The sequence below is a fragment of the Littorina saxatilis genome, linkage group LG1 (assembly GCF_037325665.1).
Source record: "Littorina saxatilis isolate snail1 linkage group LG1, US_GU_Lsax_2.0, whole genome shotgun sequence".
NCBI classification, from domain to species: Eukaryota; Metazoa; Mollusca; class Gastropoda; order Littorinimorpha; family Littorinidae; genus Littorina; species Littorina saxatilis.
Window position 1 is genome coordinate 106,398,283 of NC_090245.1, and position 27,885 is coordinate 106,426,167.

A 27,885-nucleotide genomic window follows, 5' to 3' on the forward strand; every position below is an offset into this window, starting at 1 on the left:
ATCTTATCGAAATAAAATCGCTTTTTGATCAAAAGGTGAGAAGTATTTCATGAATAAGCTCCCACCTAACGAGGTCTTAGTTGATATCTCTTCATAAGTCAAACACAACAAACTCGACAGGGGCGGCTGCTGATCCTATCATAGTATAATCATAATAAAGCTTCAGTAATTTGGGCTGGTGTCAAAAACACAGGCAAGATGCTTGTGCGTGGGTGGTTCCGAATGAAAACGTATATGACAGACATGCAGTTTAGTTGCACGAAGGAAGGGTATACAAGAAAGCCGACATAGGGGGGGGGGGGGGGACGATTAGAGATGGAGAGAGAGGGAGGGCGGGAGGGGAGAGGGGAGAGAGAGAGAGAGAGGATGGGGAGAGGGAGGATAGAGAGAGAGAGAGAAAGTGTGCAAATGCCTGTTCACGGAGAGAATTATAGCTAAATTATAATTGATTGAAAATATTGTACATTTTCGAAGATTGTCCATGTCAAACGAAAGAATGATATTATTGCTATTTATAACCCAATCTGTTTGTGTTTAAACTGTTCAGCATCGCTCACAGTATCATACTCATAGCCAGTCATATTGTAACTGAGGTTCAAAAAGAAAGGAAAAAAAAAAAAAAAAAAAGTAGTATGTCGACTTTCGCCTTTCGTCGAGGTGGAATATTGTCGTAACTCATTTTAAACAGCGTTTCAAGAGAAGGACAAAACTGGGGGCCCGGTAGCTCAGTTGGTAGAGCACTGGACTTGTGATCGGAAGGTCGCAGGTTCGAATTCGGGCCGGGACGGACACGGGTCAACTTTATGTGCAGACCCAGAGACGGAAGCCATGTCCCACCCCCGTGTCATCACAATGGCACGTAAAAGACCTTGGTCATTCTGCCATAAGTGCAGGTGGCTGAATACACCTAAACACGCAGACACCTGGGTAGCTTTACACTGGGAGGAAGCGACCCGAATTTCCCAGCGATGGGACAATAAAGTAATGGAAATGAAATGAAATGAAATGAAAATGAAAAGAAATGAAAAATGAAAAAATGAAAAAATGAAAACTGATTGTTTGTATAATGAAATAGTGTTTATATTCGTTCCTGGTATGGATAGGAAGATAACAAAAATATTCAATGATTTATTGGCAATCGTATTTTTAAGAAAATAAATCTCCTGGATAATGATTTACTTAGTCTAATTAAAAGCACAAAAACATCAAAATCGCCAAGAATCGAGTTACGCTAAAATTCCACGACGACATCGATATCTGGTTTTTGCTTTTGAACACTCTTAACATTTTTTGCAACAATCGTCCGCAAAGTCAAGGAAATTAAGTTTTCTCCAAACACGATTTTCAGCATCTGTTGCCACCCCCATGACAACGCGCAATGGGGTAATTTCAGAAAACGCAGTCAATTCTAAAAAACGAATTTAATTACAGAAAATCGAATTAACGACATGCTCCGTTACTTTCCAGGAATGTTGATCATTTGCACCCTAATCATCACAATGAAGGGAGGGGGCAAAGAGAGAGAGAGAGACAGAGAGAGAGAGAGAGAGAGAGAGAGAGAGAGAGAGAGAGAGAGAGACAGAGACAGAGACACAGACACAGACACAGAGAGAGACACAGAGACAGAGAGACACAGAGACAGAGAGAGAAGAGAGACAGAAACAGAGACGCAGAGAGAGAGAGAGACAGAGAGAGAGAGAGGTGGGGATCGACAGCTAACCGTAACGTGACATGTCTTCTCACGAAGCAGTTTTCACTTTCAATCAATAAGATTCTCCTTTTGGAGCACATGAGCCAGGTTTGAATTTCACCCGCGGCCACTTGGGTATGGCAGGTGCTGAGATCTTGTCACTTCACGGCTTTTCCGTTAGTTTCCGAGATTTCATTTCAAATGGCACGAACAGGAATCAAATGCGCAAAGCGCTTCATTATGTCTGTGTTTGCTGGGCATTTGCAAGGCAGAAATACATCGAGCGTGATGTAAAATAATATGTTGGCCCTACTCCTGTGTTATATTTCTTTCATTTTTATGCAGGTATTTGTTTTTTTGTTTTTGTGTGTAGTGTTATTGGTTTGGTTTGTGGTTTGCAAGTAATTTAAAGCATTCTCTTTCTGTAGCCATAGGTTATCAATGCTCTTTTATACGTGTGAAATAAGTTGTTTTGTTACGTACGCTTACATTTACGGATTTCGTGTAGCAGATAAATGGTATTTTCCTTAAAGTAGCTTAAGTCAGTAAGTTGTGTTAGGATTCAACTGCTTTTGGAAGATGTGATGTGTGTGTGTGATGTGAAAGGTACACCATGCACATGAGAAAAAGTGACATTTTAGAATTTATTTTCTCACAATAGTGTTTATGTTAGGAACCAGAACAAAGGATGCTGATTAACATGCAATAAACGGATTCATTCAATCTTTTTTTTTACTTTATACGTGTCAAGCTTCCAGACACACAGAGGTCTTACACTCAGGTTTTGGGTATTCAGCTCAGAAGGTACTAAAAAAACAAGCATAAACAAAAAAACAAAAAACTGTTCACAAGGATATATAATTATAGGCACAATAACCTGTTCAGTTTTTATAGTTTTACAAAATCATTTGGTTTGTGGATTGATTTGACCCGGAAGAGTTCAAAATATTATGTTCAGAATATCAGTAAATCTTCGCCAGTTGACAGTTTTTAGCACGTGACTCAGGAGTGTCACTTTTTCACAAACGCTTTCACAGATGTGCCTAGAGCACTGACGCAAGGAGAAAAAAGTCAATTACAAATAACTTACTTTCACTGCAATTGACCACATGCACTTTTATTGATGTCACCTCTAAAACTTTAAAACTTTGCACTCAGTAACAGCTTGTCTTCAATTTATTCTTTCTTTTCAGGACTTTTTTTTAAAAAATAGCTTGGCCCACAGATTGGCAAAAAACTCTCGAATTCCGGCTTCCTTTGGCAACAGACAAATCCAATCTGCACCCTTCAAAACCGCCATCTTTCCTTCGGAAGGGCTGAGAATTTATTGGCGAAGTTATTGCGGAAGGGCACAGCGTGCTTTAGCCGGGTGTGAATCTGTCATAACGCGTAGGAATTTATTCCGCAGGGGGGCGAGAGTGTAAAAACGATACGAAACTAAACTGCTACACTTTATTCACTTGACCCGAACACTTCGGGCGGGGAAGACGATAAAGAGAATCTCGAAATTAGCATTTTTAGCTGGAAGCAAAATCTTGCCTCCTTCCTGGTTTGTCGCTTGCTTCTTGTGCACTGTTTCCTCTTCGCTGTTTTGGCTTTTATTTATTCCTCAGGAAAACGTGATCGGGAACCGTTGTCCTACGCAGAATTAAAAGCTGTGATTTTTGGTTTAAGCCCCGCGGCGAAACATTTTGTCTGTCTCTGAATGGAAGAAAAATGATTACGGAATCGGAAACAATCTTCGCTTGTTTGAAAGAACAATTTCGGCCTGCTGCGATATTCTCAGGGCAAGGGGATAGGCCAAGAAAGGGTTAATCTCAAAGAATAAATGATAGACTTGAAGACAAAGTCACGGTCCATCATCTCCTAAAGTCCAGACAATCCGGAATGTCAGTTTGCGACTGATTCTGTTAGTTTGATACTTCGCTTCTTGACATTGGTGTGTTTCATAGTCTCCATCTGGGCGAAATTTTTTGATCTGAACTGTGTTACCTGCAGTTTAATTCTTTTCTATAAAACTAGCTCCATCATTAATATAGGTGAGAAGTTCGAGGACATATCGCATAGTAATAGACGGAGTAAGTCTGGAAAGATAGCAAAAAGAACCAACAGCATTTTCAGCTACAAGGTTGTGACATTTTGCCAACTCATATTATACTCTCCTTTTCCCTTGGGGTTTACGCTCATAAGTGCTGGAACAGTGAGAGATGGTCTTTACAGAACCCAGATAACTTTAGGTATGAGTGATCCGTTTCGCAGACAAAAAAGAAGAGAAGAGAATAGCAAAGGAAAACAGAGAAACGAGGGGATAATTATAGAGGAACGCTGGAAGTATGAGCTTTGTGAGGCTGGAAATTTTAGAAGACTGAAGCGAAGGTGGGTGTAACGCAACTATGGCTGGTTCCCTTTTTCTTTTTTTTTTTCGATTCCTAGAATATCGGTACACTCTAGAGGTTGGGCGGAGTGATGGGAGTACTGACGGAAGTAGGACTACGCTCTGCATTTACATCTTTGAAAACACAAACCCACGACCCGTACACTCCCCTCTCTCCCAGCCTCCAACCAAGTTCCATCACACTTCGCTCCCAGACACCCCCTACGAACGCATGTGCGCACACTCCAGAAACAAGACGACTTGAAGATAGAAAATGAGGCCGGGACAGTAGCAAAGAAATGAACACAGATATGTCTATATTTTCTGGTATTGTGAATTTACTGTTACAAAGATATTGATGATACAGTAAATTCACAATACCAGAACATATTGAAATGCCGTGAAAATGTCGGTACATTATTAGATTTACTCTTTCACTCGGGGATTGTGTACATTTCCTAAAAATTCCAGGACATGTGTACATTTCCTGAATTTTGCTTGCCTTTTTTTGGGATGAATTTACACCCAATGAAACAGACGATACCTACCGAGACATTTTCTTTTCAAGCGCAGATATAATAAGTTTGATGTTCACAGATATGTTCATATTAACTTTGTTCAAACGGTGAACCGTTCAAACTGCTGCTAGAAAAAAAACCCAGCTACCGGGTTATAAATTCAAAATTTCCAAACTGTAACATAGCATGATTGCAAGATAACCTGGATAGGATTCTGAAAACGGAACCCTTCCTTTATACAGCAGTTGGAATTTACTTGGCATCAGGACCAATCACGGGAGCGTTGTCCCTTAGCGTATCAAAAAGTGCCATTTGCGCGGTCATGAAAGGATATTGATTCCGTAGACATTTCACTACCGGTTGGCTTTCATAACATTTTAACCCGCTTTCGTATCAGTCTTCTTTCCTGAGGGAAATCAAGTGAAATTTCCACAAAAAGGTTATCAAAAAACAACAAGAGAGGGTGACAGAAGCAATTCAATTGAACCAAAAACAAATTCCTTGTAGCCCCCAGAACTTTGAAGAGAAGATGATAGGTCCTTTCCATTTGAGGTGTTTGGAGTACTTTTAGTGCTTGTGCATTTTGGTAAAAAAACAATGGAAAGAAAAACAAGTCGCGTAAGGCGAAAATACAACATTTAGTCAAGTAGCTGTCGAACTCACAGAATGAAACTGAACGCAATGCAACGCAGCAAGACCGTATACTCGTAGCATCGTCAATCCACCGCTCATGGCAAAGGCAGTGAAATTGACAAGAAGAGCGGGGTAGTAGTTGCGCTGAGAAGGATAGCACGTTTTTCTGTACCTCTCTTCGTTTTAACTTTCTGAGCGTGTTTTCAATCCAAACATATTATATCTATATGTTTTTGGAATCAGGAACCGACAAGGAAGAAGATGAAAGTGTTTTTAAATTGATTTCAAAAATTTAATTTTGATCATAATTTTTATATTTTTAATTTTCAGAGCTTGTTTTTAATCCAAATATAACATATTTATATGTTTTTGGAATCAGAAAATGATGGAGAATAAGATGAACGTAAATTTGGATCGTTTTATAAAAAATATTTTTTTTTTTACAATTGTCAGATTTTTAATGACCAAAGTCATTAATTAATTTTTAAGCCACCAAGCTGAAATGCAATACCGAAGTCCGGGCTTCGTCGGAAATTACTTGACCAAAATTTCAACCAATTTGGTTGAAAAATGAGAGCGTGACAGTGCCGTCTCAACTTTCACGAAAAGCCGGATATGACGTCATCAAAGACATTTATAAAAAAAATGAAAAAAAGTCTGAGGATATCATACCCAGGAACTCTCATGTCAAATTTCATAAAGATTGGTCCAGTAGTTTAGTCTGAATCGCTCTACACACACACACACACACACACAGACAGACAGACAGACAGACAGACACACATACACCACGACCCTCGTCTCGATTCCCCCCTCTATGTTAAAACATTTAGTCAAAACTTGACTAAATGTAAAAAGCTGAGTGCGTTCCCTTCCATGCAACAGTCATGCAAGAGTAGTTGCCCTTAAAGCGATAAGGTGCAATCCACAGTTACCACACAACCAATCCAACATTTTGGATGGCATATTTAATCTCTGCTGCTCTCGAAAGTTCAATACTTCAGGAACCATATGGTGGCACTTCACTGGCAAACGAGCCACACACACACACACAAAAGATAGTAGGCTGGCTCCCGACCGGTTGGTAACTTTCTTGTGCACCTCATGCAGACCTGGGTTCAGAATCACAACCTGAAAGGCAGTGTATACACTTTGGCCAGTTTTCACAATTTTGTTTTGCAGTCACTGAGGTAATGCCAGTCCTCTCCGAAGTAAGATTCCCTGAGGAATCGATGGATCAGGAAAACGAGCTTTTAATAAAATAAAAAAAAGCATTTAAGCTTGATTAGTTCCCGATGAAAGTATCAACGTTGGTCATGATCAAACTTTCATTTAACTTTCTCGTACCTTTCGAGAAAAAACACGTTTGCGGCTGACAGAGAGATAGCTTTTTCGTGTAAATATTTCGGATAGTAGGCAATTCCAAATCGACCCAAACAGCACTGACCACTTTTCTTTAGGTCCAGTTGACAGCTTTTATTGACATTAAAAAAAACACCGCATATTAACCCTACGGCATAGAAAATTGCAATCTTTCCATCACCATCATCATCATCATCATCATCATCATCATCATCATCATCATCATCATCATCATCATCATCATCATCATGTTTCCATCATCATCATCATCATCATCATCATCATCATCATCATCATCATCATCATCATCATCGTCATCGTCGTCGTCATCATCGTCGTCGTCGTCGCAATGTTTCCATCATCATCATCATCATCATCATCATCATCATCATCATCATCATCATCATCATCATCATCATCATCATCATCATCATCATCATCATCATCATCATCATCATCATCGCAATGTTTCCATCATCATCATCATCATCATCATCATCATCATCATCATCATCATCATCATCATCATCATCATCACCATCGTCATCATCATCATCGTCATCGTCATCATCATCATCATCGTCATCATCTTCGTCGTCTTCCTCCTCCTCTCCTCCTCATCCTCATCACCACCCTCCTCCTCCTCCTCATTCTCATCATCCTCATCATCATCATCATCCTCCTCATCATCATCCTCATCATTCTCATCCTCCTCATCCTCATCATCATCTTCTTGTCGTTACATCATACTTTTATTTGCGCAATTCCTCGTATAATTTCCCTCGCTTTCGACTTTTCCGCAACAGCGCACAGTATGGGGAATCAAACATCCAGCTTTTCACAGATCCAGAAATTGTGAGCACCAGTTTTCTCTGCAACATCAACACTGTAAGCGCGTCATCACTGCAGGAGGGGTGTCATTTGAAGTGATCATTATGCAAATTCCTCTCGACGCCACTTTGATGAAATGATCGTAAAAAACAAGGAACTTAGTCGATAAATATCGACAGGGGGCCGACAAATGGTTTAAATGGGAAATGTGTGTATATGGGTGTGGGTTTGAAACAAACAAACAAACCAACCCATGTGAACCCCGGGCCGCAGGCCTTCGATGTAGTGATTGAAAAAAAAGGATGTTCTCAAATGGTTCAATTCTCATTTGGTCTGATTCTCAAATGGTACCGGTATACTCCCCCCCCCCCTGGCCGCAGGCCTAGGAGTAAAATTTTATAGACACTGACCTTCTTCCCAGGGGTCATTGACCCAGTTTTAGCTATGAGAGGTGGTTCGCCCAGAGGCTGTAGAGTATACTGGGGCGGTCTCTTTGATGTCTTGAGAGGAAACTTGGCCAGGGTAGTACATGCACCAGAACTGGTGGACACCAAGGACAAACATGAAATCGAAGCAGTTTGCTTTCAGAGGGAACGGTCGTCAGCAACTCAAACTTCTCTGTTTTCTTTTTTTTTTAAATCTGACTTTCTTTGTGGCCCCCTGACTCCGCCCCCCTCCCTCTGTAAGGACCCCCCTCCACAAGGACCGATTTTTGTCAACATTTTAAAGGTCGCTAGAGAGGGGTTCCACTGTATGACCTAACCGCTACTGGCAGACGGCCTCAATCTTCACGCGCAAAGACGAGATTAATAGGTGCTCGGTTTTGGTATTTTGAATTACATTACATTAAACCTTTGTTGGGTTTCATGGTCATGGCAACAGCCATAATAATATTACATGATGTATAATATCATATTTCAGCATATGTGAATTACATGTCATCATACTAAACTGTCATACATTTTTATTCCTACATTATTCTGATTGATCACAACCAAACCTACTATCATTGGACACATCCAAATGCAAGCGCCTGTTCTTGACAATTTAGATCAGTGCAATTTCCTGGGTCGGGCTTTGCCACAGACACTCACGGTTTGGCCTGTAGGTAAAATGTACAATGTATTTTCTGATTTGTGCACAAAAGCTTTTTTTCTTTTTTCTTTTTTTTAACATAACAATGTTTAATGTCACTGTATGTTTAAAAGACCATGGTCATATTTGTAAAAAAAATGTTAAATTAGAAAATAAATAACATTTTGGTTCATGATTTTTCCTACACCTGTGCTAAAGATAAGAAATAAAAATGTCGGGTATATAAGTCACTCAAATACAACTAGGTATGAATGGCTCGGTTTGAGTTTGTTGCAGTTGACCCTGCACAAAGCGACATATCATGTTTTTGTTGAACAATTTTGACGTCACCCCTCCCATAGGGTGACGTATTTCACAACTTCCTGTGTTACACAAACTCTGTGATGACCAATTTTGACGTCACCCCTCCCATAGGGTGACGGATTTCACAACTTTCTACAGATGAACAATTTTGACGTCACCCCTCCCATAGGGTGACGGATGTCACAACTTCCTGTGTACACAAACTGATGACGTATTTCACAACAAAATGGCGCTGCCCATGGTCAACCTCGAAACTATCCGTATAGAATGGGGGCGTCCTCGCCCCCATAATAACCAAAGGACGAAATAATCTTTCTGGGGCAAAGAGGAACAAGTCGCGTAAGGCGAAATTACTACATTTAGTCAAGCTGTGGAACTCACAGAATGAAACTGAACGCACTGTATTTTTTCACAATGACCGTAGTCCGCCGCCAGTGCAAAAGGCAGTGAAAGTGACGAGCCTGTTCAGCGATTTCGGAAATTTAATTTTAATCATACTTTTTATATTTTTAATTTTCAGAGCTTGTTTTTAATCCGAATATAACATATTTATATGTTTTTGGAATCAGAACATGATGGCAAATAAAATAAAAGTAATTTTGGATCGTTTTATAATTTTTTTGGTTTTAATTACAAGTTTCCGATTTTTAATGACCAAAGTCATTAATTTATTTGTAAGCCTTCATGCTGAAATGCAATACCAAAGTCCGGCCTTCGTCGAAGATTGCTTGCCAAAAATGTCAATCAATTTGATTGAAAAATCAGGGTGTGACAGTGCTGCCTCAAGTTTTACAAAAAGCCGGATATGACGTCATAAAAGACATTTATCGAAAAAAAGAAAAAAAAAACGTCGGGGGATATCATTCCCAGGAACTCTCATGTCAAATTTCATAAAGATAGGTCCAGTAGTTTAGTCTGTATCGCTCTACACACACACGCGCACAGACACACACACACACATACACCACGACCCTCGTCTCGATTCCCCCTCTATGTTAAAACATTTAGTCAAAACTTGACTAAATGTAAAAAGGAACAAGTCGCGTAAGGCGAAATTACTACATTTAGTCAAGCTGTGGCACTCACAGAATCAATGAAACTGAACGTAGTCCGCCGCTAGTACAAAAGGCAGTGAAAGTGACGAGCCTGTTTGGCGCGGTAGCGGTTGCGCTGTGCTTCATAGCACGCTTTACTGTACCTCTCTTCGTTTTAACTTTCTGAGCGTGTTTTTAATCCAAACATATCATATCTATATGTTTTTGGAATCAGGAACCGACAAGGAATAAGATGAAATAGTTTTTAAAACGATTTCGGAAATTTAATTTTAATCATAATTTTTATATTTTTAATTTTCAGAGCTTGTTTTTAATCCGAATATAACATATCTATATGTTTTTGGAATCAGAACATGATGAAGAATAAAATAAAAGTAATTTTGGATCGTTTTATAACAAAATAATTTTAATGACAATTTTCAGATTTTTAATGACCAAAGTCATTATTTAATTTGTAAGCCTCCATGCTGAAATGCAATACCAAAGTCCGGCCTTCGTCGAAGATTGCTTTGCCAAAATTTCAATCAATTTGATTGAAAATTGAGGGTGTGATAGTGTCGCCTCAACTTTTACAAAAAGCCAGATATGACGTCATAAAAGACATTTATCGAAAAAAAGAAAACAAGTTTGGGGATATCATACCCAGGAACTCTTATGTAAAATTTCATAAAGATCGGTCCAGTAGTTTACTCTGAATCGCTCTACACACATACACGCACAGACACACAGACACACAGACGTCGTCTCGATTCCTCCTCTATGTTAAAACATTTAGTCAAAGCTTGATTAAATGTAAAAATGGGACCTCAGAGAGAGAGAGAGAGAGAGAGAGATAGAGAGAGAGACAGAGAGAGGGAGGGAGAGAGAGAGAGAGAGAGAGAGAGAGAGAGAGAGAGAGGGGGGCGTTTTGATGATGATGGTTGTGTGGGGGGGGGGGGGGGGGGGGGGTGTCGAATATATCGACACTTGGCTGACACTAGAACGATTTTGGAGCAAGCATTAATTTTTGCACGTGCTCTCAGATGGCGTCAACTGACAAGCTCGTATCGAGTTCTCGTCACGCGCAGTAATAACGCGACACCTTATTGGTGGGCACCGTTTGAAGTTGTCATCAAATGTCGATATGTGTTGGGAAGGGGTGCCTGTCAGAGGACAGCAAAGCACAATTCCTGCCCTCCTAATGGCTTGAACAAGGGGGCCCGTGAATCGAGGAGAAACTGGCTACGGGTTTTGATGAGGGCTAAATGGCAACGTTTCTTTCTGTGGGCTTCGACGAGCATTTGGGTGTGGAAGCATGACAGTTTATTGCTGGGCCTTTTATCAAGAGATTTGTGCTGTAATTTTGAGTAATTGCTGTCTCACAGCATGTCTGAAGACTTTGTTCCGTCGAGTGGTGTCAGAGCAGTTGAAAATGTTGTCCTTTATCATTGCTGAAAATGTTGTTGAGGTGCTTTTATTTGTCAGTCACAAAGCGCACAGAAAGGCAAGCAAAGCGAAGTAAGGACACACACACACACACACACACACACACACACACACACACACACACACACACTCACGCACGCACGCACCCACCCACCCACCCACGCACGCACACACACACACACACACACACGCAGACCCCCCACACACACATACACACACACACACACACACACACCACACACACACGGCGCGCACACACACAGTGCACCAACCAGCATAAATATGAGATATAATGTCACGTTTAGGTTGTTAACATGTGGAAGATTAATTCAGTCTGTAATCAAAACCGTGCGTTTTTATTTTCTCTAGATTTGAAGATGTATTGGTTGTTTCTTTTTCTACAAGTTCCAGTGTCGACGCATCTCTGGAAACTGACATTGGATAGCCGACTTCAACCCCACACTGATATCGTTGCGTCTTGTTTTTTTCACGATTCTTGTGCGAAGACGTTTTTGCCTGGAAATACGTGGGCGGTTTCATATAAAATCTCGTTAATGTTTAGACTGCAAGCAGAAATCCTACACCAGGATTTGTCTTTATACACGTTTTAAACGTTGCTGCTATTTCATTCATATCTAGAATTTGCATTACAATTAAATAAAAAGAAAACACACCAGTAACCAGGTTAGGTACGTTTATATCTATAATCAATATTTCGGCACGTTAATGCCTTCTTCGGTATGGTAAGCTTATAGAAAGAATGGAATGCCGGCACGTGACATATATAGTAATACAATGTAATGTCCAAAAAAACACCGACCATTATCTCTAATGCATGACGTTATAAATAATGTTACACAAAAAGGAAAAATCCCAACATATCCGGTTGTTTTGTACGCTCATATTTTAAACATGTCTTCCTTGCTTCTACTGCTTCAAACCATGTATTTTCGCTTTCTGTTCTATTTGATTCTGTTAGTTCTGTTCTCTTTCTGTTCTATTTGATTCTGCTAGTTCTGTTCTCTTTCTGTTCTATTTGATTCTGCTAGTTATGTTCTCTTTCTGTTCTATTTGATTCTGCTAGTTCTGTTCTCTTTCTGTTCTATTTGATTCTGCTAGTTCTGTTCTCTTTCTGTTCTATTTGATTCTGCTAGTTCTGTTCTCTTTCTGTTCTATTTGATTCTGCTAGTTCTGTTCTCTTTCTGTTCTATTTGATTCTGCTAGTTCTGTTCTCTTTCTGTTCTATTTGATTCTGCTAGTTCTGTTCTCTTTCTGTTCTATTTGATTCCACTAGTTCTGTTCTCTTTCTGTTCCCTTTGATTCCACTAGTTCTGTTCTCTTTCTGTTCTATTTGATTCCACTAGTTCTGTTCTCTTTCTGTTCTATTTGATTCCACAAGTTCTGTTCTCTTTCTGTTCTATTTGATTCCACAAGTTCTGTTCTCTTTCTGTTCTATTTGATTCCACAAGTTCTGTTCTCTTTCTGTTCTATTTGATTCCACAAGTTCTGTTCTCTTTCTGTTCTATTTGATTCCACAAGTTCTGTTCTCTTTCTGTTCTATTTGATTCCACAAGTTCTGTTCTCTTTCTGTTCTATTTGATTCCACTAGTTCTGTTCTCTTTCTGTTCTATTTGATTCCACTAGTTCTGTTCTCTTTCTGTTCTATTTGATTCCACTAGTTCTGTTCTCTTTCTGTTCTATTTGATTCCACTAGTTCTGTTCTCTTTCTGTTCTATTTGATTCCACTAGTTCTGTTCTCTTTCTGTTCTATTTGATTCCACTAGTTCTGTTCTCTTTCTGTTCTATTTGATTCCACTAGTTCTGTTCTCTTTCTGTTCTATTTGATTCCACTAGTTCTGTTCTCTTTCTGTTCTATTTGATTCCACTAGTTCTGTTCTCTTTCTGTTCTATTTGATTCCACTAGTTCTGTTCCCTTTCTGTTCTATTTGATTCCACTAGTTCTGTTCTCTTTCTGTTCTATTTGATTCCACTAGTTCTGTTCTCTTTCTGTTCTATTTGATTCCACAAGTTCTGTTCTCTTTCTGTTCTATTTGATTCCACAAGTTCTGTTCTCTTTCTGTTCTATTTGATTCTGCTAGTTCTGTTCTCTTTCTGTTCTATTTGATTCCACAAGTTCTGTTCTCTTTCTGTTCTATTTGATTCCACAAGTTCTATTCTCTTTCTGTTCTATTTGATTCCACTAGTTCTGTTCTCTTTCTGTTCTATTTGATTCTGCTATAGTTCTGTTCTCTTTCTGTTCTATTTGATTCTGCTAGTTCTGTTCCCTTTCTGTTCTATTTGATTCTGCTAGTTCTGTTCTCTTTCTGTTCTATTCGATTCTGCTAGTTCTGTTCTCTTTCTGTTCTATTCGATTCTGCTAGTTCTGTTCTCTTTCTGTTCTATTTGATTCTGCTATAGTTCTGTTCTCTTTCTGTTCTATTTGATTCTGCTAGTTCTGTTCTCTTTCTGTTCTATTTGATTCTGCTAGTTCTGTTCTCTTTCTGTTCTATTTGATTCTGCTAGTTCTGTTCTCTTTCTGTTCTATTTGATTCTGCTAGTTCTGTTCTCTTTCTGTTCTATTTGATTCTGCTAGTTCTGTTCTCTTTCTGTTCCATTTGATTCCACTAGTTCTGTTCTCTTTCTGTTCTATTTGATTCTGCTAGTTCTGTTCTCTTTCTGTTCTATTTGATTCTGCTAGTTCTGTTCTCTTTCTGTTCTATTTGATTCCACAAGTTCTGTTCTCCTTCTGTTCTATTTGATTCCACAAGTTCTGTTCTCTTTCTGTTCTATTTGATTCCACAAGTTCTGTTCTCTTTCTGTTCTATTTGATTCCACAAGTTCTGTTCTCTTTCTGTTCTATTTGATTCCACTAGTTCTGTTCTCTTTCTGTTCTATTTGATTCTGCTAGTTCTGTTCTCTTTCTGTTCTATTTGATTCCACAAGTTCTGTTCTCTTTCTGTTGCTGATGTCAGGGATGATGACGTTCTTGCTGTTGACTTTTTTTCTGTTCTTTCTTTGAAATTGCAGCTGGAAGTTAGAGTGAGACGAATTCCTATCAAAGGCATCATCGGGTTTCAGGTCGGTCGCAACAACAAAATAAGTTCTTATCTGGATTTCAAAATCGTGTCTTTTGATTTGTAGAAAGCATCATCAGACAATTTCGAAATAATCAGAACTAACGAAGAAACAACACAGTCATTAAATCAGATCGCAGCAAGACAATATTTATTTAGCAATTTTATTTTTAAAGATGCATAGACTACGCAAAGGTTGTGTTTTTTTTCTTTTCTTTTTAAAAAAACTTTTTTTGGTCTCTTCTGTTTCTGTCTCTCTCTCTGTCTCTCTCTCTCTCTCTCTCTGTCTCACTCTCTCCCCCCCTTTTATCTCTCTCTCTCTCTCTCTTTCTCTCTCTCTTTCTCTCTCTCTCTCTCTCTCTCTCTCTCTCTCTCTCTCTCTCTCTCTCTCTCTCTCTCTCCATCCACTTTTTTCGTACTTCTTAACGCAAGCAATATTTGATAATTAGATCTCTGCGTTCATCGCTCATTACCAAATAGACCCACTTTATCCTCCATCACTCTGCTTTTCTTCTGACTAACTCCTCTTTGAAGTAGTAGCATCTTTTCAAGCACAGTAACTAATTCCACAACTGGGAAATAAGACTGATCGCATGTAAGCAGCAAGTACTGATCTCCTTAATCTTTGATTTTAATCCCTAAATACCCACCAGCTCTGAATTCTGTATGCTGATGCACACAAAAGTTCACCGTTCGGACTGAGGGCAAGTTTCGCAGTTTGACCTTTTCACAGACGGTGTGAAGCGAATTCCATGAGCAGTAGAGCAATGTCGAGAACAAATCCCAAGGACATGGCCGATTTTTGACAAATTGCGTTGTCATACTGCAGACATAGAAATGTACTCTCACTTCCGATAAACTCCCATTTGCATTAAATCAGATTATTCTTTGAACTCGGTAGGGGAGTTCATTTAAGATAAACAAAATTCACAGCGTCTCTATTCTTCTCGTTCTGTTTTGTGGGGCTAGAGAGGAGGACACAATGATTTTGAAGAATCAGATAATCAACTCTTTTTGTGATTTCTTTGGGGTGGGCACTGGGCGAAAAGTGGCGTTTTGTATCTTACAAAACTACTCAAAATCCCAACAAAACTTCAAGTTTCAATGGGTTTATCACATTTTGGTGTTCACGACAACGCCAGATTTTGATTGGATTTTGTTGAAGTTATCGCAGCGAAATTGCCTGGAATTTCAGCGCGTTTTGCGACGGTCAAAACATCATGTTAAACCATGTTACAGCATGTCTGTAACATGCAAAAATTCCAAGTTTTGATGGCATTAAAGCTTTGGTTTAACGCCAAGTAACATCATGTTATCGTAGACTTAACTTGCAAAACTGCTTGTTTTGGTGGTGTTACAGCTTGCTTGTAATGTGATTAACATCATGTTATCGTAGACTTAACTTGCAAAACTGCTTGTTTTGGTGGTGTTACAGCTTGCTTGTAATGTGATTAACATCATGTTATCGTAGACTTAACTTGCAAAACTGCTTGTTTTGGTGGCGTTACAGCTTGCTTGTAATGTGATTAACATCATGTTATTGCTGGTATAACATGCAAAACCCCATGTTATGTTGGTGTTAAAGCTTGCTCAAATGCCTATTAACTCCATGTTATGTTGGTGTTAAAGCTTGTTCAAATGCCTATTAACACCATTTTAGTTGGTGTAAGGCTTGATTATTAATGTAAAAAAACACCATGTTATGACGTTCACATAATTGTTTTCCACTGGATGGAATTTTGTGGAAAAGAAAGCATGTTGTTTGGGAATTGTGTGCGGGTTTCATGCTTGGATATTGCACTATGCTGACTTGTCACAGGTCAATTTACATTTAACAATATTAGTTTTCAAATGCATCATCCTTCACACATTATGTAAACATCTTTAACATTAACACTTTGGTTGTAAAATGATTGCACTTTATTCAAACAGGAAAAAAACAAAAATGCTGATTCACAATGTACAATAGCAAAGGACTATTTTGAGTGGAGACAGTGTTCATCCACACTATAGATGCCCTGTGAAAACATTGGCCATAGATATATGTGAATTACTTCCCTTGGGTATGAACATTTATGAATGATTAAATGGGTGAAAGGCCACACAAAATGAAAATCAGTAAATAACAAAATCACTTCCCTTGTGAGTAAGAACAGTCATACCATGTTCCAACTTTTTGCTAAAAATTCGCCCACAATGTGACCTTCAAATTTAAAAAGGGGTAACTGAACTTCATGTTTGGATGTCATGGAGTCATGGAGTCCAACATGAAGAAATGTATAAGAACACAAGAATGTATGAATGACAAAGAACAAATGTTTATTTTTGAATGTTTTATGTATGTTATTATTACGGACACAAAACCTCAGCAATGCAATTTCTCTTTTAGAGATTAATAGAGATTACACAACGTCATCGAGTGAGGGACCGAAAAATATTGAAACTCGAGGATGATTTTTTTGTGGTATCAACCGAGACCGTAGGTCGAGGTTGATACCACACAAAAAAATCATCCGAGAGTTTCAATATTTTTTGGTCCCTCACAAGATGACGTTTGTGTAATTTGTGTATACAATGATAAATTGATTGTATACAATGATCAATCTCTATACCTTCCTGTCACTGGAAGCAGCAACACTTGAAAGCATAAGTTCCCTTGACAAACGTCATTTATGATTGGCGTCATCTATGAATGACGTCACTGTCTAGACAAGACAAGTGCCGGTATCGGCAAACCTTGTCGCGGCAAAGGCGTGCCTTGATACCATTGAGATCATAGGAGATGCACAGCAGTGCCGATACCAGGTTTCTTTAGCTTCACTTTAAAATGATATCAGAACGATAGTTATTCACTTGAAAGTGAACACAGGAGAGTTGTATACATAAAGTTATTGTTTTGTTTGTCAGTAAATTTTGAAAGCCCTAGATTCATAAACATCTGAAAACTGCTCAACGTCTTTGCATCACGGCACATTAATACAAGAAGAGCAAACGCTCGATCGAGTCACTTTCGCAGTTCTGAATATTATATGAGGCATCAGATGGACAGGAAGAAATTGCTATTCACAACACAATGAGTCACGTTCACATAAAATACTTTGATGTAAAGAATAATCCTACAAAGTTTCAATCACATCCGATGAACTTTGTCAAAGATATAAAATGTCTAATTTTTCCTTTGACGCTGACCTGTGACCTTGAAAAAGGTCAAAGGTCAACGAAACCATCGTTAAAGTGTAGAGGTCATTGGAGGTCACGACTAAACAAAATATGAGCCCGATCGCTTTGATAGTTTCCGAGAAAAGCCCAACGTTAAGTTGTGTGTTGCCGAACAGAAAAGGCTAGTTATCTCCCTTGTTTTTCTGATAACGTTCGTAAAAGGCTACAGATGTAAATACTTTGATGTAAAGAATAATCCTACAAAGTTTCAATCACATCCGATGAACTTTGTCAAAGATATAAAATGTCTAATTTTTCCTTTGACGCTGACCTGTGACCTTGAAAAAGGTCAAAGGTCAACGAAACCATCGTTAAAGTGTAGAGGTCATTGGAGGTCACGACTAAACAAAATATGAGCCCGATCGCTTTGATAGTTTCCGAGAAAAGTCCAACGTTAAGGTGGTGTCTACGGACAGACTAACACTGACCGATTACATAGAGTCACTTTTTCTCAAGTGACTCAAAAAGTAAGAGTTAGTAAGACTGGCCTAACTGCTATGGTGAGGCAGTAATAACTCGTTGATGAAGAATTATTTGAATTCTGAATTTCGAACAAACAAATACAGTGTCCTTCCAAACCCCCTTTTCAGGCCTCCAAGAATAAAAAAATAAGCTGGTCTTAAAAAGGAGGAAATCTGCTTAATATGTAGGTAAATGTACAACAGGTTGTGAACAGAAAATCCAAAAATGTAAGGTCTGAAAAGCGGGGAAGTTTGAAAAGGGGGGAAGGGGGGGACCTAAAATGTGACGATCATAACAACCATAATTTATCTAACAAAGTTCATTCTGAAATCTTCTTCAGCGTTTGATTATGGAGAGACTAAATCCTCAGTTCAGATGTGGTCTTAACTCCTTGTCTCCCAGGTACACACAGTCACTATGTACATTGCATCTGTTATCATTCGGCACATATCCGCATCCTGCTTAGACTGTTAGCTTCAGTCGCTTCCTGTAACGTTGATCTAACGCCAGGATTCTAGCCTGTTGATACAGTTTCTACAATTCTGAGTGACCTGCTGCAGCACAGCTGGTCTCGGCTTAAAAAATCTTGGTCAACATAGATGGGGTACAAAGTGTTAAAATAAAGCGTCCTTCCAAAGTTGATGACAGGTCCCCAGAGTATTCACAAAATTATATGGTACTGGAACTGGAAGCCTTGCACGGCGACGAAAAAGATGTCCACGCCTACATGAAGAAGCATCCTTCACGGCTTCAGTGGAAACAGTCGGCTGGGGATGAGGACAGCACCTATGTAAAAAATATAGACAAGAACAAAAATATATGTCAATGGGAAAACAAAGAAACAAGTAGAGAAGGACCTCCCCACCTTTACACAGTGAAAATGAAAAACACATGTGAATGTACTTATGTTTTAAATCTCCCCCCCCCCCCCCCCCCCCAATTAAGACCAATTATCCAAGATATTTTTCAGTCCTCAAAGGAGAATTTCACTGTTCTCACGGAACCCTGTAGAAAACTGAGCTGTGCTAATATATTATATAACTGCAAACATCCCTCAAATTCAATATTGCAAGCCACTATACATTCCTCATAAAGGCACTTCATGCTCACGTGTGAAAACTAACATAAGTTTACAAGTGTGTATCTACTTATAATAATAATAATAATAACGGGCATTTATAAAGCGCCTTATCAGAAGTTCAAAGCGCGTGACAACAATACGTGTATAAAATATTCATACAATCACTGTCAGATTCAAACAACACATCATGCACATCTCACATCCCCAGACTCTATGCCAAGGCCCAAAAAAAAAGAAGTCTGTTTACGGTATCCCGACCGACCCTATTTTTTTGCGCGACCCTAGACTTTTTTTTGGCATTTGGGAAAAAAAAAAAAAAATCAAAATTTTAAAACAAAGTTTGTCAATGTTTTTTGGCAAAATAATTTGATGTTTTTTGGAGAAAAAAAAAATCCCGACCTACCGACCCTATTTTTTGGGCCGATGTTACCGTAAACAGACTATTTTTTTGTTTGGCCTAAGGAACTATCCGTAATGTTGTTGGAACAAGTGAGTTTTCAAATTGGACTTAAAAGATGAAATCATGTATGGAGAGTGACGTAATAGAAAGGGGAGTGAATTCCATAACTGAGGGCCATGATATGAAAACGTGCGGAAGCCATGAGCCTTGCGTTTAAAGCAACCTTGACGGAGAAGTCGAGCATCAGCAGAAGAATGAAGGGTGCGAGAGGGAGTGTAGAGGGAGACCAGTTCCGAAAGATAGGCAGGTGCCGATTCAGAGAATGAGAGATGATCTTGTAGCAGAAGCAGGCAGCTTTATACCTAATACGTTGAGACACAGGAAGCCAGTGAAGTTCTTTCATGAGAGGAGTGCTGCAGAGTGTTGTACTTTTTGCAAGGGTTGGAGAGTGGAGTCAGGGCAGCCTAGGAGAAGGGATTTGCTGTAATCTAATCTACACAGAATGCAGGATGTAACGAGAGTTTTAGTGGCATCAACAGTCAGAAATGTTCTTGTGGAACCTATTCTTCTAGTTCTAATGTAGTACCTGTTTGTAGTGAACTCACCAGCAGGAGTATTGCATACATAATTACGCATTACTGAATTAAAGTAACTATTTTCAAAGCTTCTCGCTTACCTTGGAATAGTGTCAAGCAGCTTATGTTGTGTCTAGATCAGCAATCAGATCTTCACACTCAGCCTGCACTTGCTGAAAACTGGACATGCCTGTATCTCAATCAAGCTGTTGTTGCGGAGACAACGGAACCATGCTCAAGTCAGGTCCAACTGAAATAAAAGCATATTGTTAGCTGATAAATGATTTGATCAAGCAAAACCATGCGGTATTTTTTTAATAAAATATTTTGTATACCCCGCTAATGCAAAAATAATGTACTTATTTACTATTAGCATTAATTTTAGCTGGTCATTCAAACCAGAGCTTGTTCTAGAACTCCACAAGAACAACCATGGCAGTTGGCAATGGCACTGGCAGAATACAGATCAAAACAATATTAGTATTAGCCTCACCAAGGGTTGACTTCCCATCAAAATGAATGACGGACTGAATCAAACTTCAGAGACATTACAATTTTTCACAACGATTTTTTCAGCAAACAGCCATGTTTACCTGTACAAATGTATCAGTGATATCACTATGAGTATGACAGTATGACAGTGTGGTAAGCTTACCGACGATTCGTTCAGTATAGTCTTTCTATGTAAGTAGTGGTCCAGTGAACGATACCTTCCGCCTGTGGTTCGAGACAGAGATTAAGTTGAAACTTAATTCGAGAAGCCAAACACTGACGAATACTTACGTATTTTGAGCAAAACCCACGCACGTCGACCACAAGTTGATGTCTGCTGGAGTACGTAATCATAACGTAGAGGACAACAGTTTCACTTGGCTGGCTTCGGTTATTCCCTGTATCTGTTCCTTGCTGTTCTCCAAGAGACACCATGGTGCAGCAAGCTGAAGGGTGTCCTGTCGTATTTCCTCGAAGTTGTAGTAGGCAACCAGGTCAGGAGCAGGAGGTGGGGGGCGACTGACCTGCAGCAGAATTCAAATCAATTAGTCAAGTCACTATGACATATCTTTATTGTTATCGCCACACGACGGGCGCTGTGGCGGGGTGGTAAGACGTCGGCCTCGTAATCGGAAGGTCGAGGGTTCGAATCCCGGCTGCGGCCGCCTGGTGGGTTAAGAGTGGAGATTTTTCCGATCTCCCAGGTCAACTTGTGTGCAGACCTGCTAGTGACTTATCCCCCTTCGTGTGTACAGTAGTCCCTTCCATTTCCGGCCCTTTCGTGGGCGTGAACCTACCCGGAGCGGCCAGCTTTCCCATGACTAATGAGTTTTCCTTCTATAATTGACTCTTAATGGCCGTTAACCTGTCTGACGCGGTCAACGGTCACTGATTTTTGCCCTAAGGTGCCCCTCTTACTCGACAGGAGCGGCCACTTAACGGCCACTTGTCACTTTCGCGGGTGAGCGCCTGTGGTGTGTGTGTGTGTGTGTGTGTGTGTGTGTGTGTTGTGTGCACAGACGGCACAGCACGAGCAGACGACATGAATACTTACGCATGCGCAAACTGTAAATACAGACATGCGCATACATGTACATTTACGGCAGTCACTTCCGGATCGATCACAGCTGATGTGAGTTTGAAACACTTGTTTATCTGACACTCAAATACATATATAATAATCCAAACAACACACATAGAAACATACAAAACAATAGCTTAGCCAGGACGATCGAGTTAAACATGCAAATAAGTAAGATGTATAAACAAAAGCAAAACTAACAGAGACAATGAATCGGCGGCTCGTGGATGATCGCTTTCTTTTCTTCATGAAAACTTGATCGTGTTTTGGGGGTTTTTTTGGAGGAGGAGGGGGCCTGTAATGAACGGCCACCTGATATTTGCGGTCACCTTTGCAATGACTAATGGGTGACCGGATATGGCAGGTACTACTGTACACGCAACCACAAGACCAAGTGCGCACGGAAAAGACCTTGTAATCCATGTCAGAGTTCGGTGGGTTATGGAAACACGAAAATACCCACCATGCTTCCTCCGAAAGCGGCGTGTGGCTGCCTAAATGGCGGGGTAAAAACGGTCATACACGTAAAAACACGAGTGTACATGGGAGTTTCAGCCCACGAACGCAGAAGAAGAAGTTATCGCCACACCAACCCTAAATTTTTCCTACCATACTGTATTTGTTATCCGAGAGAGAAAAAATCCATGTTGCAGACTCAACTGGAAAAATTCCCTTCTCCATCATCTAGTGGACAGAGCTCACATGATTTCAAACAAATCTTTTTTTAAAGTCACATACTTTGTGCGACAGTGTTAGTTTACTGTAACTGTAATTTATAAATAGCAAATTAAAAAATATCACTTATCAGATAATCAGCTAAATGCCTGGCAGATGACCCTCATTCAAAGTGAGTCGTGGCTAAACCATGAAACTAGAAAAACAGGTTATAATATATAAATATAAATCTCACACTGACAGCGGACAGAAACTGAGAAAACACCCAGTATACATGTACCGGTACTCACAAAAGAGTTACAAGTAGCATATTATCACTATCAGTATCACTAATAGCATACTATACTGGGCAAATAACAGCAATTTTTACTCACTGGGGGTTTCCTGGCTGGAGTCTTTGGTGTTTCTGTTAGGCGCGTTTGATCGATCTGCGCGATCGCGCGCTGCGCGTTTGGTGGATCGATCAAACGCACACACATCGATCGATGTGTGCGCGTTTGATCGATGCAAAGAATACAATACAAGAATCGTCAAAACGCGCAGCTCTTATACTTGCGCATTTGGACGATCTGTCACAAAGTAAGTCCCTACCACACACAAACGTCGCACGCCGGAAGTGAAAAGTTTCAAATACAGGAATGTTCCGAAATATACCCCGACAACGTTTTTGATTACAATTCAGCTATTTTTTTTTTTTTTTTATTACTGCTGAGCTCTATTCACATAGGCTCAAGTTAGTTTTATTGCTTCAGTCTCTCTTCATTCGTTTAACTCATACATGATGGAGAGGTTTAGGCACACACTGCGGCAAGTGGAGGCAGATACATGCATCAGCCATGTGTCCCAAATCAATCTTGATGTCAAGCGAAAAGTTCAATACGATTGTGAACCACCTAAGAGACAAACACACACACACACACACACACACACACACACACACACACACACACACACTGCACACATGCACTTACATACACCCAGACACATACACATCCGCGCACATACACACACATGCACAACCTTACACACACAAACACACACACACGGGCGGGGATGTAGCTCAGTCAGTCGGTAGCGCGCTGGATTTGTATCCAGTTGGTCGCTGTCAGCGTGAGTTCGTCCCCACGTTCGGCGAGAGATTTATTTCTCCGAGTCAACTTTGTGTGCAGACTCGCGCCTCGGTGTCCGAACACCCCCGTGTGTACACGGCAAGCACAAGACCAAGTGCGCACGATGACTGCCTAAATGAGAGAGAGAGAGACAGAAAGAGAGAGAGAGAGACAGAGAGACAGAGAGAGAGAGAGAGAGACGCACGCGGGCCAAGGAGGAGAGAGAAAGAGATACAGGGACAGGGACAAACATACTGACAGTAGCTGAAGTATATGGGTTCATCGACAGAGAGAGAGAGAGAAAGAGAAAGACCTACTTCCGGTCATAACTTCCGGTCATTGCCAGCAGACGTGTGTGTGCGTAGTACAATGGTGATTTGTGAGACGGATCGTCCAAATGCGCAAGTATAAAAGAGCTGCGCGTTTTAACGATTCTTGTATTCTTTGTATCGATCAAACGCGCACACATCGATCGATGTGTGCGCGTTTGATCGATCCACCAAACGCGCAGCGCAATCGCGCAGATCGATCAAACGCGCCTAACATTTCTACTGACTTCTGTAGCACATGGTTGGTTGGCAGACTTCCTGGAATGAGTGCTCGCTTGCCTGTAGGCCCAGCAAAAAAACATGCAAAGAAAATGTTCAAAATGCTGAGTCGAAATTATAAGTTAAATTAACTAAACAGACCTATACATTTAGATCTATTGAAATAGAAACAAGAATTAGTAAAACACACTACTGCAAATCTGTCAAGAATGAACAAGACTGACTCAGTGACCGAGTAAAACAACAAAAGAAATCTAAGTTCTAACCCAGAAGTTTACTAGAATATATTCAAAAACACATTATCACAAGAACAAAGAGTGGTTTTTCCCCATTACCTAATAATTATAGCTCAGAATTACGCCTTTGTCAATGTATGATTCAGAATACGATTGTGTTATTTTTTTGTCTGCGAGCTGTAAAAGTACTAGTTACTACAAGTACTAAGCCTCATACTGATTGATTGATACTACTAGAGCTTCGTCACTTGAAGCATTACAAGCAAAACAACACAGCACAGACAATCAGATGAAAGCTTATTTTCGCTATATTACTAGTTTTTTTACGTACCGTATTTGAAGCATGTTTCTTTGAAATGTCGGGAACATATCCTCGCATTCTTCGGGTTGAAAAGCTTGTCAGCACGGTTGATTTTGTGGAAGAGCAGCTCTCCATTCGGCATCCGCTTTTCCGTTTGGTATACCATGGAAAGTTATAAGCGTTGAAGATCTTAGTGAGCTCACGCTGCATCCAGGCATACAACAATTTGCACCGGGCATCTTGAAATCATGGTTCACTTCTCTGGCATCATCGAAAAATGGCGAAACGGAAGTGACTTTTTTCGGAATGCAGCTTTCTTCCGGTTGTCAGCACTTACCGCGAGCGCAGCGAGTTGGCGATTGATCCAGTCAATACACAACTATGCGCCGGCATAGACCACTGATCTAACAAGAAAAATGTTCATTCAAAATGAACAGCGTCGATGCAATGTCCACCAAAGATTTATTTTGGGAAGTGTTAAAGGTTAGGGTCAAAAGTTAATGAATTGCATGTTGTGCTGGATATAGGCCTATATAAATTGTTTATTTCAGTCAATGCTTGCCATAATTGATCAAACAGCCACAAGAAAAAAAAACTTTTTAATTAAAAAATAGAGCTTGTTTGAAACAGGTAGAAAGGAAGAGTTGATATTGCAATATCTGTACGTGGGAATGTGGTGAAAAAGAGTGCTAAAAGTAGTAAGTCAGTCTCAGATCCATTTCAAATATTTATTGCAGAAAAACAAAATACAAATTACAAAAAAACACAGAACCATTACCAGGTGTCATAGGAATGTTTGAAAACAATAGTTTTAATTTTACACTGTAAATACAGGAATCAGAATTAAACACCTCAAACTGATTGGCACATGCATAATGAATCACCTGGAATTGCAACAGGGAGATACTGAAGTAATTGGAAACAAACATCTGAAATTGACAGAGAAACAATTGAAAATATAGTACCAGTTGACATGAGCGTACAATATTTTAATGGAAGTGCAATTTTAGCACGAAGCATCCGCACGAGGATGCACTAACAATTACATAGTGCCACAAAATGTGTACGGACATTTCACAACCGTGCATTATTAGCACAGAACACATACATGGGGGCGCACAAAACATTATTGTGACAATAATTTACACGAAACATTTCACATAAGTACATTTTTATGCATGGTGCATCTACTACAGGAGGGTGCTCCAACAATGATGCATAGTGCCAACATTTAGCGCAAACTTTTCACAAAAGTGCATTATTACCACAAAGCGCATACAGCGATTATATAGTAGCAAGTTGCACTAAACATTTGAACAAAATGCATTTTGTTCAAATGTTAACAGCACAGCACCAAGTTTTGCATAAGTGCACAACAGCACTGACCATTTCACAAAAGTGCATAACAGATGTGACAATTTTACAAAAGTGCATTGACCATTTCAGGCAGATGGCTAACATGCAGATTTCGCTTTTGTCTGTCTTTCTTTGAAAAGTAGGCATGTTCAAGATCGATGAAGTCATGAGCAATTGGGTTAGATGACAGAAAAGATTCAAAAACGTCAGATTCAGTTAGATGACAGAAAAGATTCAAAAACGTCAGATTCAGTGTTTTGGGCACTGTTGAACAGGAACATTCTCTCCTGTTCAACAAATGTGGGTTCAATTCAAAAGCAACATTGTCACAGATAGGCTAGTGTTACATTTCTGTAAAGTTTCAAAAACATCTTCCATGTGTTGGTTACTGTTGAACAGAGGCATATTTTCCTGTTCAAAAAAGTCTGACACAAATTTTCGTAGTTGTGGGTTAAGGTTCGATCTATACCGTCATTCAAACGAGTCGTAGAACCGTCATTGTCACAGATAGTGTTACATTTCTGTTTTACATTCAAACGAGTCGTTGAAGTAGTAGTACATTTGCGTTTGGTTGTTTTTTCTTTTAGATTCCTGTCACTCATACTAGCAGTATTGATTGAGGTACATAAATCTGTTGATGTACAGGGATGACTTGTTTGTAATGAATCCTTGTTTCCTCCACATTGAGTTTGCATTGCAGTTGGACAGAAATGAACAGGTGTTAATTGATAAACACATTGATAATGGCTTTTGAGAAAATCAATCAATTCTGCAAAGGAATTAACTTGATGACATCAAAACTGCAGCGCCATTTGAAGAATGGTTACCATTTCTGTTTCTTTGATGGGAACTGATGATCAAACAAATAAAAACTTTGACTATCCAAGTTACCATGAATGGCAATAGTTGACTCCTGAAAAGTAGCAAGGATATAATTTGAGACGATAAACGCCTGATGCAATACCTCCTCAAGGTCAGTCAACTCAAAACCTTCATCATTCGCAACATCAGTAGGCAACACAGCGGGATTCGTATGTCCAGAAATCATGTCGAAAAAATATTCCATTTCAAAAGCATGTCCAACCACAGTTGTTGGCAAGTGTTCGTGTCCGAGGTAGCCTTCAGTGTGTGTATATGTATTCATGTGACAGAGAGCGTGACCTCATTCTTCAATCCTCTCTCTCTCTTCTTTCTCATTCGAACGCACACACGCAAGAACGTAGCCGCTACGCACGCATGCACGCGCACACACACACACACACGGCACACACCCCGCTGACGCACAAACCACGCACACACACACTGACTGTCGGCAAGCATCTCTTTTTTATATTTAGTCAAGTTTTGACTAAATATTTTAACATCGAGGGGGAATCGAAACGAGGGTCGTGGTGTATGTGTGTCTGTCTGTGCGTGTGTGTGTGTGTGTGTGTGTGTAGAGCGATTCAGACTAAACTACTGGACCGATCTTTATGAAATTTGACATGAGAGTTCCTGGGTATAAAATCCCCGAACGTTTTTTTCATTTTTTTGATAAATGTCTTTGATGACGTCATATCCGGCTTTTCGTGAAAGTTGAGGCGGCACTGTCACGCCCTCATTTTTCAACCAAATTGGTTGAAATTTTGGTCAAGTATTCTTCGACGAAGCCCGGACTTCGGTATTGCATTTCAGCTTGGTGGCTTAAAAATTAATTAATGACTTTGGTCATTAAAAATCTGAAAATTGTAAAAAAAAATAAAAATTTATAAAACGATCCAAATTTACGTTTATCTTATTCTCCATCATTTGCTGATTCCAAAAACATATAAATATGTTATATTCGGATTACAAACAAGCTCTGAAAATTAAATATATAAAAATTATTATCAAATTTTTTTTTTCGAAATCAATTTAAAAACACTTTAATCTTATTCCTTGTCGGTTCCTGATTCCAAAAATATATAGATATGATATGTTTGGATTAAAAACACGCTCAGAAAGTTAAAAC

At 39.6% G+C, this 27,885-nt stretch overlaps 1 protein-coding gene and 1 long non-coding RNA gene across 3 annotated transcripts in view; one reads left to right on the forward strand and one right to left on the reverse strand.

Moving 5' to 3' along the window:
* LOC138949269 (zwei Ig domain protein zig-8-like) overlaps nt 1–27,885 on the forward strand; it is a 344,604-nt gene that overhangs the window by 161,200 nt on the left and 155,519 nt on the right. The window lies entirely within an intron of this gene.
* On the reverse strand, nt 16,251–25,246 carry LOC138949112 (uncharacterized). Of its 2 annotated transcripts, XR_011450167.1 has the most exons (6): nt 24,570–25,246; nt 22,720–24,062; nt 20,881–21,113; nt 20,199–20,347; nt 19,885–20,015; nt 16,251–18,827 (listed from the first exon to the last, which is right to left on the reverse strand). It is a non-coding gene; the product is annotated as an uncharacterized lncRNA (long non-coding RNA). The 2 variants fall into 2 exon arrangements; XR_011450166.1 differs by lacking the exon at nt 19,885–20,015 and having other exon boundaries at nt 24,570–25,243.